Source organism: Gymnodraco acuticeps, unplaced genomic scaffold (assembly GCF_902827175.1).
Source record: "Gymnodraco acuticeps unplaced genomic scaffold, fGymAcu1.1, whole genome shotgun sequence".
NCBI lineage: Eukaryota > Metazoa > Chordata > Actinopteri > Perciformes > Bathydraconidae > Gymnodraco > Gymnodraco acuticeps.
In genome coordinates, this window is record NW_022990502.1 from 453,381 (window position 1) to 464,843 (window position 11,463).

At 39.8% G+C, this 11,463-nt stretch overlaps 1 long non-coding RNA gene across 1 annotated transcript; it reads right to left on the bottom strand.

Annotated features, from left to right (window-relative positions):
• Nucleotides 1-8,760: 8,760 nt before the first annotated feature.
• LOC117553080 lies at nucleotides 8,761-10,680 on the bottom strand. The gene is made up of 3 exons (XR_004570074.1): nucleotides 10,574-10,680; nucleotides 10,035-10,108; nucleotides 8,761-9,602 (listed from the first exon to the last, which is right to left on the bottom strand). It is a non-coding gene; the product is annotated as an uncharacterized LOC117553080 (long non-coding RNA).
• Between the last annotated feature and the right edge of the window lie 783 nt (nucleotides 10,681-11,463).

The following is an 11,463-nucleotide window of genomic DNA, read 5'->3' on the forward strand; positions in this document are numbered from 1 at the left end:
GCTTTTTACAGTACCACGGCTTCCACAGATGACATTTTTTTAATGGATTTTTTGTCAAAGCACTTCAGATATTCATTGCTATCAGGATGTTGAGAGCATTCCATGGAATATAACAAAAAGTGTATCTCGAGCCGGTTTCTCAAACTTACCTACCCCACCTTTAAACCTAATAAGTATTCTTAAAATGAGAATATAAATAATTCTTCTAACAAGAAACATATCTGGATAAGTGACACATGTCCTGTTATAAGCAGAATATTCTCACAACTATCTGTCAATTCTTCCTTAATCTCTTGTTGTCTTTCTTCTTAATTGATGTCATATGATCATAACACCAGATTTTTTTACATTTTTAAATTACTAAAATGTCTGGATGCTATAAAAATTACAAATGTCTTGAAATAACCTGATTCCAACCACAGTTATAAGCCAAATATACCCAACACAAACTGCCTTTTACCATTTGTTTATATCTTGATTGAAATAAAGTGATCTTATCCTCCTGGGACCCAGCCCATTGACAGATGGACTGGGTCCATTTGTCCCCATGTTGTTAACATGCATCTCCTTTTACTCTTTTGAGGTCATCTATCAATCTCTGATGTACTGCACAGAGGACATCCTAGGCTTTCCAGTGAGATGTCATTGGTTAAAAATGCATGCTGGGAAGTTCCTCTTTCTTTTCATCCAAAATGGCTGGCATACCAAAAACAAAATGTTATAGAAGCAGGAGGAGAAGTCAAATATTTTTATATTAATTTATATTAATAATTGTTATTTTTAACATGAAAATCATATATGTTCTTGTGTATTAACATGTGAGGAACTATATAATTAGTTCTGAAAGCAATTAAATAATTCAAGTTTTCAAATAACAGCCCTTTTATAAATGTCCATTCTAGTGGACGTCAGGACCATCTTCATGGACTTTATGACTCAATATTGTTGCAGGAGACGGAACTGAAGCAGACATTTTCTGTACCAGATAGTTCAGGGAGATTAACATGTTGAGCTCTCAGATGATGAGACACGCTTTCACACCTGGGATAGAAGAGTGTCAAGAGGAAGGGGGGAAAGATGCAGGATGCTCCATGAGCGCACAGATACAGACAGAGAGACAGATAGGGACGAGCTGGAAAGAGTAGCATGCATGTCTTATTGTTGCTTTATTTTAAGTGGAGCCATGAAAAATGAGAGTTTCCTCAGGAATGCAAGCTTTGTTTCTATGAGCAGGTCAAATGGAGATCACATCCATCAAACTAGTCAAGATGACCCTACATTGACGACAAAGTCTTTGAAGATCTGGAAAGATTCACCAAAAACCAAACTAGTTTTTTATTGACCAAATAAACAGCAATGTTCAGATCAATTACTTATTCATGTTTTAAATAAAGGTGAATGTATTATTGTATTAATATCTTCTTCTTCTTCTTCTTCTTCTTCTTCTTCTTCTTCTTCTTCTTCTTCTTCTTCTTCTTCTTCTTCTTCTTCTTCTTCTTCTTCTTCTTCTTCTTCTTCTTCTTCTTCTTCTTCTTCTTCTTCTTCTTCTTCTTCTTCTTCTTCTTCTTCTTCTTCTTCTTCTTCTTCTTCTTCTTCAACACCCATATAAAACAGAACTGTAAACAGATTTACTTTTTCTTTCAACATTTATTTGAACAGCAAGTGGAGGCAAAAGTGACTGCACCCAAAACAATAAACCTGCTAGCTAACTAGCCTAAACTCAGTAACAGAATGTGGGCAACACGTTCTTCTCCACAGCCACGCGACCTCTGAGTCAGACGTCACTTCCCCCTTTTCTATCCTACGGGTACAGCCACTCCCCCTGAACCCCGTTTCCCTGCCAACCCATTGAAACTGATAGATAGAACAAAGGTAGCCTATCACAACGGCCCAGCCCAGCCCAGCCCAGTGGGGAACACTTACAAATGTGGGCCGGTAGGATTTTGATTTGAATTTTTTGGCCCTCCGGCCCACACACAGCACCGGCCCACCGGGGAAACTCCCGGTATTCCCAATGGCCAGTCCGCCCCTGGTTCCCAGGAGGATATACATTAAAATTGATGAACATGTTGAATGAGCCTAAGGTTATAGGGTATGTATAAATGTGATACAAACATTATGTGGACTTGAGTCAATATTTGTCATTATTTATGTTTTCAAATGACTTATAAGTGAAACGCGTTGACTTATACATCTCATAATCAAAGACTGAAAAGCAAAGAAAGGTGCTCTCTATTTTCACGCCCTCCCCCACAGGAGCATGGGAAATAGTTTTCCCTTTAACTGAGAGCTTATCTTGTAGTGCACTTTATAAGAGATCTGTTTTGTGTCCTACATAAGTCATCCGAACTACAACTCCCAAGGATAATAGCGATCAGATAGGGGGTCCGGCATCAAGGACAGGGAAGCCATTTAAAGGTGACATTTCAGTCAACGCAGCAGATGCTGCCAATCTGTCTTTCCTCAGCTCTATCTCCGGCTCCTTCCACATCCCTATCTCTTCCTCTCTTTTGACTTTCCTTTGCTTCCCTCCTCTGTCTCATTTTGCCTCCTTCCCCCCTCACCTCTCCTCCCCCCCCTGCATGCAAGCGCTAATGAAAGGTTGTGCGGGGTCAACACACTCACATACCTTTGCCAGGCAAGGGGAAGAGAGGTCATTTAGTCCAAGCGGACAAACTGTTTCACTTTTTGACCGGGGGTGTCAAGAGTTCAACAGGTCGCAATGAAGGACACCAGGTCGTAGCCTCTGGGCTGCGATTCTGCACGTCCTGGGGTCAGGGGTCAGCGCAGGAATGCTGGGTAAACGATAGGTTAGGAGCAGGGTCAAAGGTGAGTTCTCCGCCCCCCCCTCCCCTGCATGGACACATCAGAGTGTAATAAATCAACCTGTGTTATTCATATAGAGGTCAAACTCTACCTGCAGCTGTACCCTTTGGTTTCATTCCATTTTTAATTTACATATCAAAAGAAGAATTATGGCGTTTAATTTAATGCGATCAGGAATTACTGCATTGTATGAAATGTATGTACCTAATATAAAATCCTATTATACTCATTTTTCACAGACTCGAAATGTAGCGCTTTGAATGCAGAGCCTAACTTATAAAGAAACTGATGGGTGTTCAATGACTTATAATACCATTACATATTTATCTATAGAAGTTTTTTAATTATATAAACAAGATAAAAAGCTAAACATTTTAGTTTGAAAACATTTCTCAGTGACATCACTGATTGGAAAATATTAACAGTTGTTAGTTAGTAGAACTGAGCTGTATGAGTCTCTAATCATTCAGGAGGTGTGACACTGCCACCTGCAGGAGACATGGAGACAGACAGCGTTGCTTTAGAAGATGACAGTCTTAACCCTTTAACTGCCGGACCAAGAAAAAAGCTATGGAATTTTTTTTTTGTTGCAGTTTCTTATCAAATGGGCCACAAATAAGCACAAACTATTTTATTTTTTTTGACTGACCACACAGTTTTGTTTTTATGAGCCTCTACCAACTGGTCGAGTGCATTTTCAACAATCATCATACAGTACAGTATTTGTATGCATCAAACTCAAATAAAACACAAACTCAAATACATTTGTTTATGTTATGGAAAATGAGCAATATATACAACCAGATATATTCATAAAAGTAAAAAAATATATATATAGGGTCTATATCCTGTGTTGGCCTAACTTGCTCATCTGTGTGCAACTTTGGGCTGAATGCCATGCATGAAAGGTGCTATATAAATTATTATCGCTCTTTCACTCTAGATTTAGTAATATTACCATGAATCTAGCCATTTATTTACCATATTTTATTGAAAAACATCTCTGAAACTCTGAAAAAGTCATATTGCTAGCTTACCATAAAAGGCCAATTTGACCGATTGGTTGAGCATATTTTCAAAAAAATAATTACACCCTTGTTAAAACTTTTTTTGTGCATCAAGTTATCTAATTATGTTCAGTCAGTGCCCTGCCACTAAAATATGTCAACAATGATATGGTTACCTTACAAAAGTTGACCAAAAAGAGTGATTTCTTCAGCAGTGATTTTTAGCATTGCCAACTTTCTCAGAAGAAGCTAGCTGAAGGGCTTTCTGTTCAAACCACAGTGACATCTACAGGTTGTTTTGTGCATAACATGTCAACCAAAGTGTAGAGCTGGCTGAATCAGATGGAGTTCAACTTTTCTTTTTTTTTTTAACAAGATATCAAGACACAAAATGTGCTCTACCAAATGGTGGTGCTGGCAGTTAAGGGGTAGGTCCCATGTCATGCTTCTCTGGTTATTACCCGTCCCCTTGTGTTATGTAGCTTTTTCTGCATGTAAACGGTCTGCAAAGTCACAAACCCTCAAAGTACACCCTGTAGCGAGTACAACTCTAACACAGAAAAGATCTGTCTATGCTGCCCCAGAACGTGTTTGGGGGTGCAGGGGGGGTGCGGGTGCTAGTGGAGCCTCGCAGATGGGGGTGCTGCAGCCCCCTCAGCACCCCCCCCTCCCCGCTTCCATGGTGCTCAGGCTGAGTTCAGGCTGAGTTTCGCGACGTCTCGCAGACCCCACGCAGACCCCACGCAGCAACCAGGAAACAACACCAGTAATACAGCTCACACTGTCCCCTCCTCACAGCAGCGAGCCGCGCAACGTGCCGCCAACACGGCACCCAGACCCCATGCAGCATTCTCAGCTGTTTGTCATTACTGGTGTAATGGCTAACGCCATTGTAAAACATAATCACTGGTGTTCCGCTGTAACGGTGGTTGACTCACCAGAACAGAGTGGGCAAGCTGACCAATCAGAGCACAGTGGGTTCACAGGGTGGGGGGGGGGGGATAAATAAATATGGAATTAAGATCAGTAGAAATGGCCATGTCATGGGACCTTTAATGCAGTGATGAGAGTGGGATTGTGGGAAACAAAGGGATGAATGGTCATGTTTTGTAGATCTTGTCAATACATATATGATATATGGCAGAATACTGGATTAACTGAAGTCTGAAAAAGTGCATAGTATTTTATTACCACACTAGTGCATTGCATTTCCAGAATACATTGCACCTTACCTTGGAACAGCCCTTAATTTGAAGGTTTGGGGAGATAAAAAATACATGTAACAGGATGACGTTATCAGGATACAAGAAATAAGTAACTGTATTCTCTCACTATGACATCATCAAAGACTAATCCGATTACTGGAACACTGACTGGTTCTAGCAGGATTACAACGTTACAATACATTTGAATTAAAAAACCCAAAACAAATGCTTTCAGTGAAAACACAGCATGCTTTCAGTTCATTATTAAAAAAAAAAAAAATGTTTGTCCAAACAAAATAATACTGTGTATACCTGTTGATTTTTCTTTTCTCTTGTCTTTATTTGCATTGCATTTCATATTGAAGTAATCCAAAATGATTGGAAAGTAATGAGGTTACATTCATTTTATATTGTGATATTTACATTTTATACATTTTTGTTTACAGGTAATTAGTAATTGTAATGAAATACATTTAAAAAATGCTCCTCCCAACTAGGGGTGCAACAACTAATCGACTTAATAGATTAAAATCGATTACCAAATTAGTTGCCAACTAATTCAGTCATCAATTCGTTGGTGACGTCATCACGCGTGTTTTACGCGCCGTTAAACTCCAACGTTATTGGTCTTTTTATCGGTCCTGGAGACATTTAAAAAATATATGTCATGTATTATTGCTACATAAGCATTATATCGCAGTCTTAGTGTCGCCAACTCGTTTCTAATATGCAAAAAGACAAAAAAATGCGTCTATGATGTATTTTCGATCTTTCCAATCCAGAAGAGAGATCTTTCTCTCCCCGTCTGTGCGAAGGGGCGGGGCAGTTTACACACACGCAGCTACTACATGCATGCAACACACTAGGTAGGCTTGTTTGAGACAAGCGAGACCTGCGCAGACCTGCGCAATTTCGATCAACGTCTTGCTAGTGCGTTGCATGATGGTTAGTCATTTTGTCCGACTTGCTCTGGAGGCTCGCCTCCATGAGACGTTAAAATCTCGCGGGACAAAGACGCCCGCAGCCTTGAGAGCGAGGCGCGGCGAGCATGGATGTATAATAAGAACTGGATACAGCGTGGGAGGCGGGGCCTCATTCATTCCTATGAGAGTTGCTCATTAGCGCATAATGATAAAATGGCCCAACTTTTGAGAGAGCGAAACGTCACAGATTACCCGGCATGCCTGAGAAGTACCCGTATGTGCACTCATAGCGCATGCGCAACTTTAACCAAAATGCTCGTTTACATCAAGCACATCAATTTGCGTACACGTAACAGCACCGCACGTTCATGACAGCATGGTAATGATTTGTTATTATGATGGAGTCCGATTTAATCTGAGTCCGGCGCACTTCCTGGGGGCTTGGTCGTTTCCCATCAAGCATTTAGCTTCCGCAGCCCGTGGAGAGGAACTGCGCCGCCTCGCCGCCCAAGCCCCCAGGAAGTGCGCCGGACTCAGATGAAAATATTCGTGCTGGCCAAAGCAGCGGTACTACACTTCCGTTTGGTTGCCAGGCCCGGAAACACTTTTTCCCATTGACTTACATGGGGAAAGAGTGGTCTGTAAATCGTTGGATAATTTTTTTTAAACTAAATAAACTACCCAGTATGAACACTTGTATAGCCCTTATTAAAAACATTCGTTCCTCAAGTTGTAATAATGTGCTAATAACGTTATTCTGAGAGTTATTTCCCTCTGCATTATGAACGCGCATCTAACCCACGGGACCGCGCCGCCCGGCACGTTCATGTTACGTGTCCCGACCATGTATAATAAGAACTGGATACAGCGTGGGAGGCGGGGCCTCATTCATTCCTATGAGAGTTGCTCATTAGCGCATGATGACAAAATGGCCCAACTTTTGAGAGAGCGAAACGTCACAGATTACCCGGCATGCCTGAGAAGTACCCGTATGTGCACTCATAGCGCATGCGCAACTTTAACCACCCAAAAGGCTCGTTCACATTAAGCACGTGAATTTGCGTACACGTAACAGCACCGCACGTTCATGACAGCATGGTACTGGATTTATATTAACGGGGCGGCAGTTAGCAGCTAGTGGCTAGCTAGTAAATTATGCTAACTTACACATCAATCGTTATGTACTTTTATATTACGCTGACATCAGGATCTAGTGATATCCAAGCAACAGAGCTTTATTTAGCATGATACTTGTGTGGGTTGTACATGAAACCACTTGGTAATATATACAAATGTATATGTTGAAGCCTGTTATGATCAATTGTGAGTTAAAACTTTATCTAAAAAGTAAAGCTGATGATGGATTACTGTGGTGGAGTTAAAATAACAATAGCCTATTTCTTTTTGAAATGTGATGGAGTAAAAGGATAGTAACTGTGATTATTCATGTTAAGTAGCCCACAAGTAACTAAAACGTATAATACTTGAAGGAAAGGAGTAAAATGTTCCCATAAATACCAATATCACAGTACAACACCCCTTGTTGTTAAATACCAACCATGTGTATATATATATATATATATATATATATAAATATGCCGCTAAAACTGTGTAATATACCAGGCTTCTAAATCCTCCAAACTGTTGTTGCTGGATGTGTATTTTGTGAAATGTGTATTTTTTTTAAATTATAATTTCTTGTTTTGAATCTTTAATACTTTTATGCATACTTTGGCTCTTTTCTGCTGTAACAATGTAAATGTATTCTGATCTAATTGATGTTTTTGTCAGTTTGTTTCCCTATATTGCAAGGCAAGGCAGGCAAGGCAAGGCAAGTTTATTTATATAGCACTTTTCAACACAAGGCAATTCAAAGTGCTTTACAAAAAATGAAAGAGATTAAGAAAATGGCATTTAAAATCAGTCATTGCGACACTTATTTGGTTTAAGATTATTTCTCCTTTTTTTACAGACATCCCGAACCATAGTGGAATGCTGTTGTAAAGGATTGCATTGATCCGTGCATCAATACCTTCACCCAGCTTTGAGGCCTCCAATGAATGAACATCATCTTGTGGCTGGGAAAAATGTGAACAAATAAATCTCACAAAGAGTGACTTTCTGGTGTAATCATTATAATATCAAAGACAAGCACTTTAAGTAACAATATATAAAATCATTCAGCAGCAGAGGATGGGGTGGAAACAGCATTTCTAACTAAGATGATTACAATATTACAAGTTAAACATCAAGATGAACATACTATTATTAATTAAAAAAGTACATGGGAGACTTAAATATCCTGCAATATACCATTAGCAGAATTGGAACAAATGTGCCAAAACATTTCTAAAATAAACATAAACATAAACTGAGGGCTTTCTTCCTGAGCCGCTGGGAGTAAAGGTCCTCCATGGATGGCAGCTCCGCCCTGGTGATGTTCTATGCAGTTTACCACCCTTTGGAAAGCCTTACGATTGAGGGCGGTGCAGCTGCCGTAACAGGCCGTGATGCAGCCGTGTCCGTGATGGACACTGAGGAACCTGAAGCTGCTGACTCTCTCTACCGTAGTCCCATTGATGGCGATGGGGGGCTGTGTCCCTCTCTTTGCTGCTTCCTGCAATCCACAATCAGCTCCTTGGTTTTGCTGACGTTGAGATGGAGGTTGTTATCCTGTCACCAAGATGTCAGGTTTTCGACCTCCTCTCTGTACGCCGTCTCGTCGTCTGGGTGAGGCTGGTGAGGCTGGGGAAGATGAGTGAGGGAAAGAGAGAAACAAAACAGGGGGACTAAAATTAGTGAGGGAAAGAGAGAAAAAGACAAGGGGACTAAGATGAGTGAGGGAAAGAGAGAAAAAGACAAGGGGACTAAGATGAGTGAGGGAAAGAGAGAAAAAGACAAGGGGACTAAAGTTTAAGAGAGAGGAAGAACACCGAATGTGAGTGAACAATTTAATTAAATTACACATTTAAAAAAAATAGTGTGAGTAAGTGAAGACATCCTTACAAGGAGGACTGCCCTGTCAAATGTAAAAGTTATTCTTGTTAAATATACATATCCTGTTGAGGCTAGAATCCAAAATGCAGAACCACTTTAGATTGTAGCCTCAAGGGACTGTTTAAGGTTACTTAAAAACATATCATTTCCCAAATTGGTGAAATGAACTCCATCTCTTAGAAATATGCCAGGGCAGTCAAACTTAATGCAAGGATGCCTTACACTCTCTCCACCCAAACCACTAACACATTTACCCATCTCTCTGTTCACCCACATTCTGGCCTTGTTCAGCTTTCCCGGATTGGCTTTCCTCCAGTGACATCTCTCATTGATAGAAGATAGAATTATCTTCATCTCTGAGAAGTTGTCACTGAGGGAAATCAGGTCCTGCTTCATCGCTGTGACAAGCTCCACACCTTTGATGTTGCTAAGGTCGTTGCCGTCACAGTGGATGAGCAGGACATCCGGGACTGTTCTTCCTCTCAAGGACTGATAGAAAAAGGGAAGAAGGTTCCTCCACCTCAGACCACCCTTGCCAAACCACCACACACGGCAATTGAGACCCAGGTTGCTTCCCATGGTGTGTCTGGCTCTTTCTTCCCCACGTCTAACGTAGCTGCTCCCTATTATCCACACATTGGGACCTAGATAGAATAAAATATATTGAAAAAGGAAAAAAGTGTTTACTGGTGATCATCTTTTAGAAAAAGGCGGTACATGTAGCCTGAGTTGTCATGTCATTTTCATCATATTTTAAGACTACACAAGTTTAATTTGTATATTATATTACATATAACTCTATACTTGTATATAGAATCATGATGAAACTTTATAAGGATTAAGATTATATATTAATATTACATTAAATAATGCATGACGATTTCATGCATTATTACGAAGCAGGATGTATCAAGTCACTGACTTTTTGTGATAAGGTCACAATCAACTGATTTCACTTATCAGATGTAAAAATAAGGTACAATATATTTGTTTTTGCCATATGAAAGTAAAGGGTATGCAATCAAAAAATTACTGAAACAAAATGAATAAAAATTCTTATAAAAACTATACAGCACCTTGTCCAAGTATGGCGGGAGGCCCACTTTCCTTCAGGATTTCCTCTGGATGACGATCCGGCTATTTCTGCCATCTATAAATAAAGTACAAATGATTAGCTCTTCACGCCTCTTTAAAATAATATGTGTTCTTGAAGATTCTGTATGCATCGTCGTTTATAATGGTAGGGACATTGCATTGGAAATTAGTTGTGAAAAAGATATGTCATTTTTAGTTTTTTCATCTCACATTTATAGATTTTAAATAGAAATATATATATATAAAACGAATTATAAATGCAAAGTCTGGTTTCTAGAAAGTTAGCTAATGCATACAGAGTTAACATTGCAGAACTGCTGGCATGCATACATTTCTAGCATTTTGGTTAACTATGAAAAGTATGGAAAATTACTGTGCAAACACCCAACATTAGCTTAGCCACAGTAGCGGTTGCTGATGAGTGGTTTGGCTTATTTTACTCTTTTATATGAGAACATGTTACATTACATACAGACATTAAGGAGGCAGGTTAGAAAATAAATATGTTTTCGTATCTTACCTTTTGGAGCAAACTGTTGTCGGTTGTTAGCATAGACTGTATATATAAAGCGTTGTCTCTTTAGCCTCAGTGACGTGACAGTGAACACTGAACGTGACCGCGTGTGAAGGGGGAGGTGCTGAACACGTCACGTCACATCACATCACATGAACGTGCCGGGCAGCGCGGTCCCGTGGGTTAGATGCGCGTTCATAATGCCGAGGGAAATAACTCTCAGAATAACGTTATTAGCAGGGGTGCACATAACTTTTTTGCCCTGATTCTCAAAGGAGCACCTGGAGATGTTGCTTGGTGCTCATCCTTAAAATGAAATAAACCGTAACTTTTGAGGGGGTCTTGAACTTTATTTGCCAGACACACGGCACTGAACACACATGCAGAGGTGAACACAGAACACACATGCAGAGGTGAACACAAGACAACATTAGCACGACCAGTAATCCTACAAGCTGTCATCACTACCCTCCTGACTGTTCTCCTCACTGTCTTCCTCTCTGTCAGACATGGTAGCTGATGATGTAGGCCTACTACATTCTCTCTGGTTGAGTCTGCGATTAGCTGCTTGCATCCACAAGTCAACAGCTGGTTTTGGGTCGAAAGTCTCTGTTGTCATCTTAGAAAAGTGGATGTAATCAAATAAGTATGTGAACATAACCAATAACCTACCATAGCCAATAACAATTTAATGTAACTTATTTTATTTATGTTGTTCATTCATATCTTATTTTACCTTAACATTTATTTATTTATGCATATTTTTTTATCTCTCCAGTTTTAAAGGATATTTTTGGTTACTGTCCTATAGTATACATTGGAATGATTTCAAACCTGTTTATCCCAATAATTATAAAGGAGTGCCTTGGAAATATGTGTTTACATAAATTGTGACC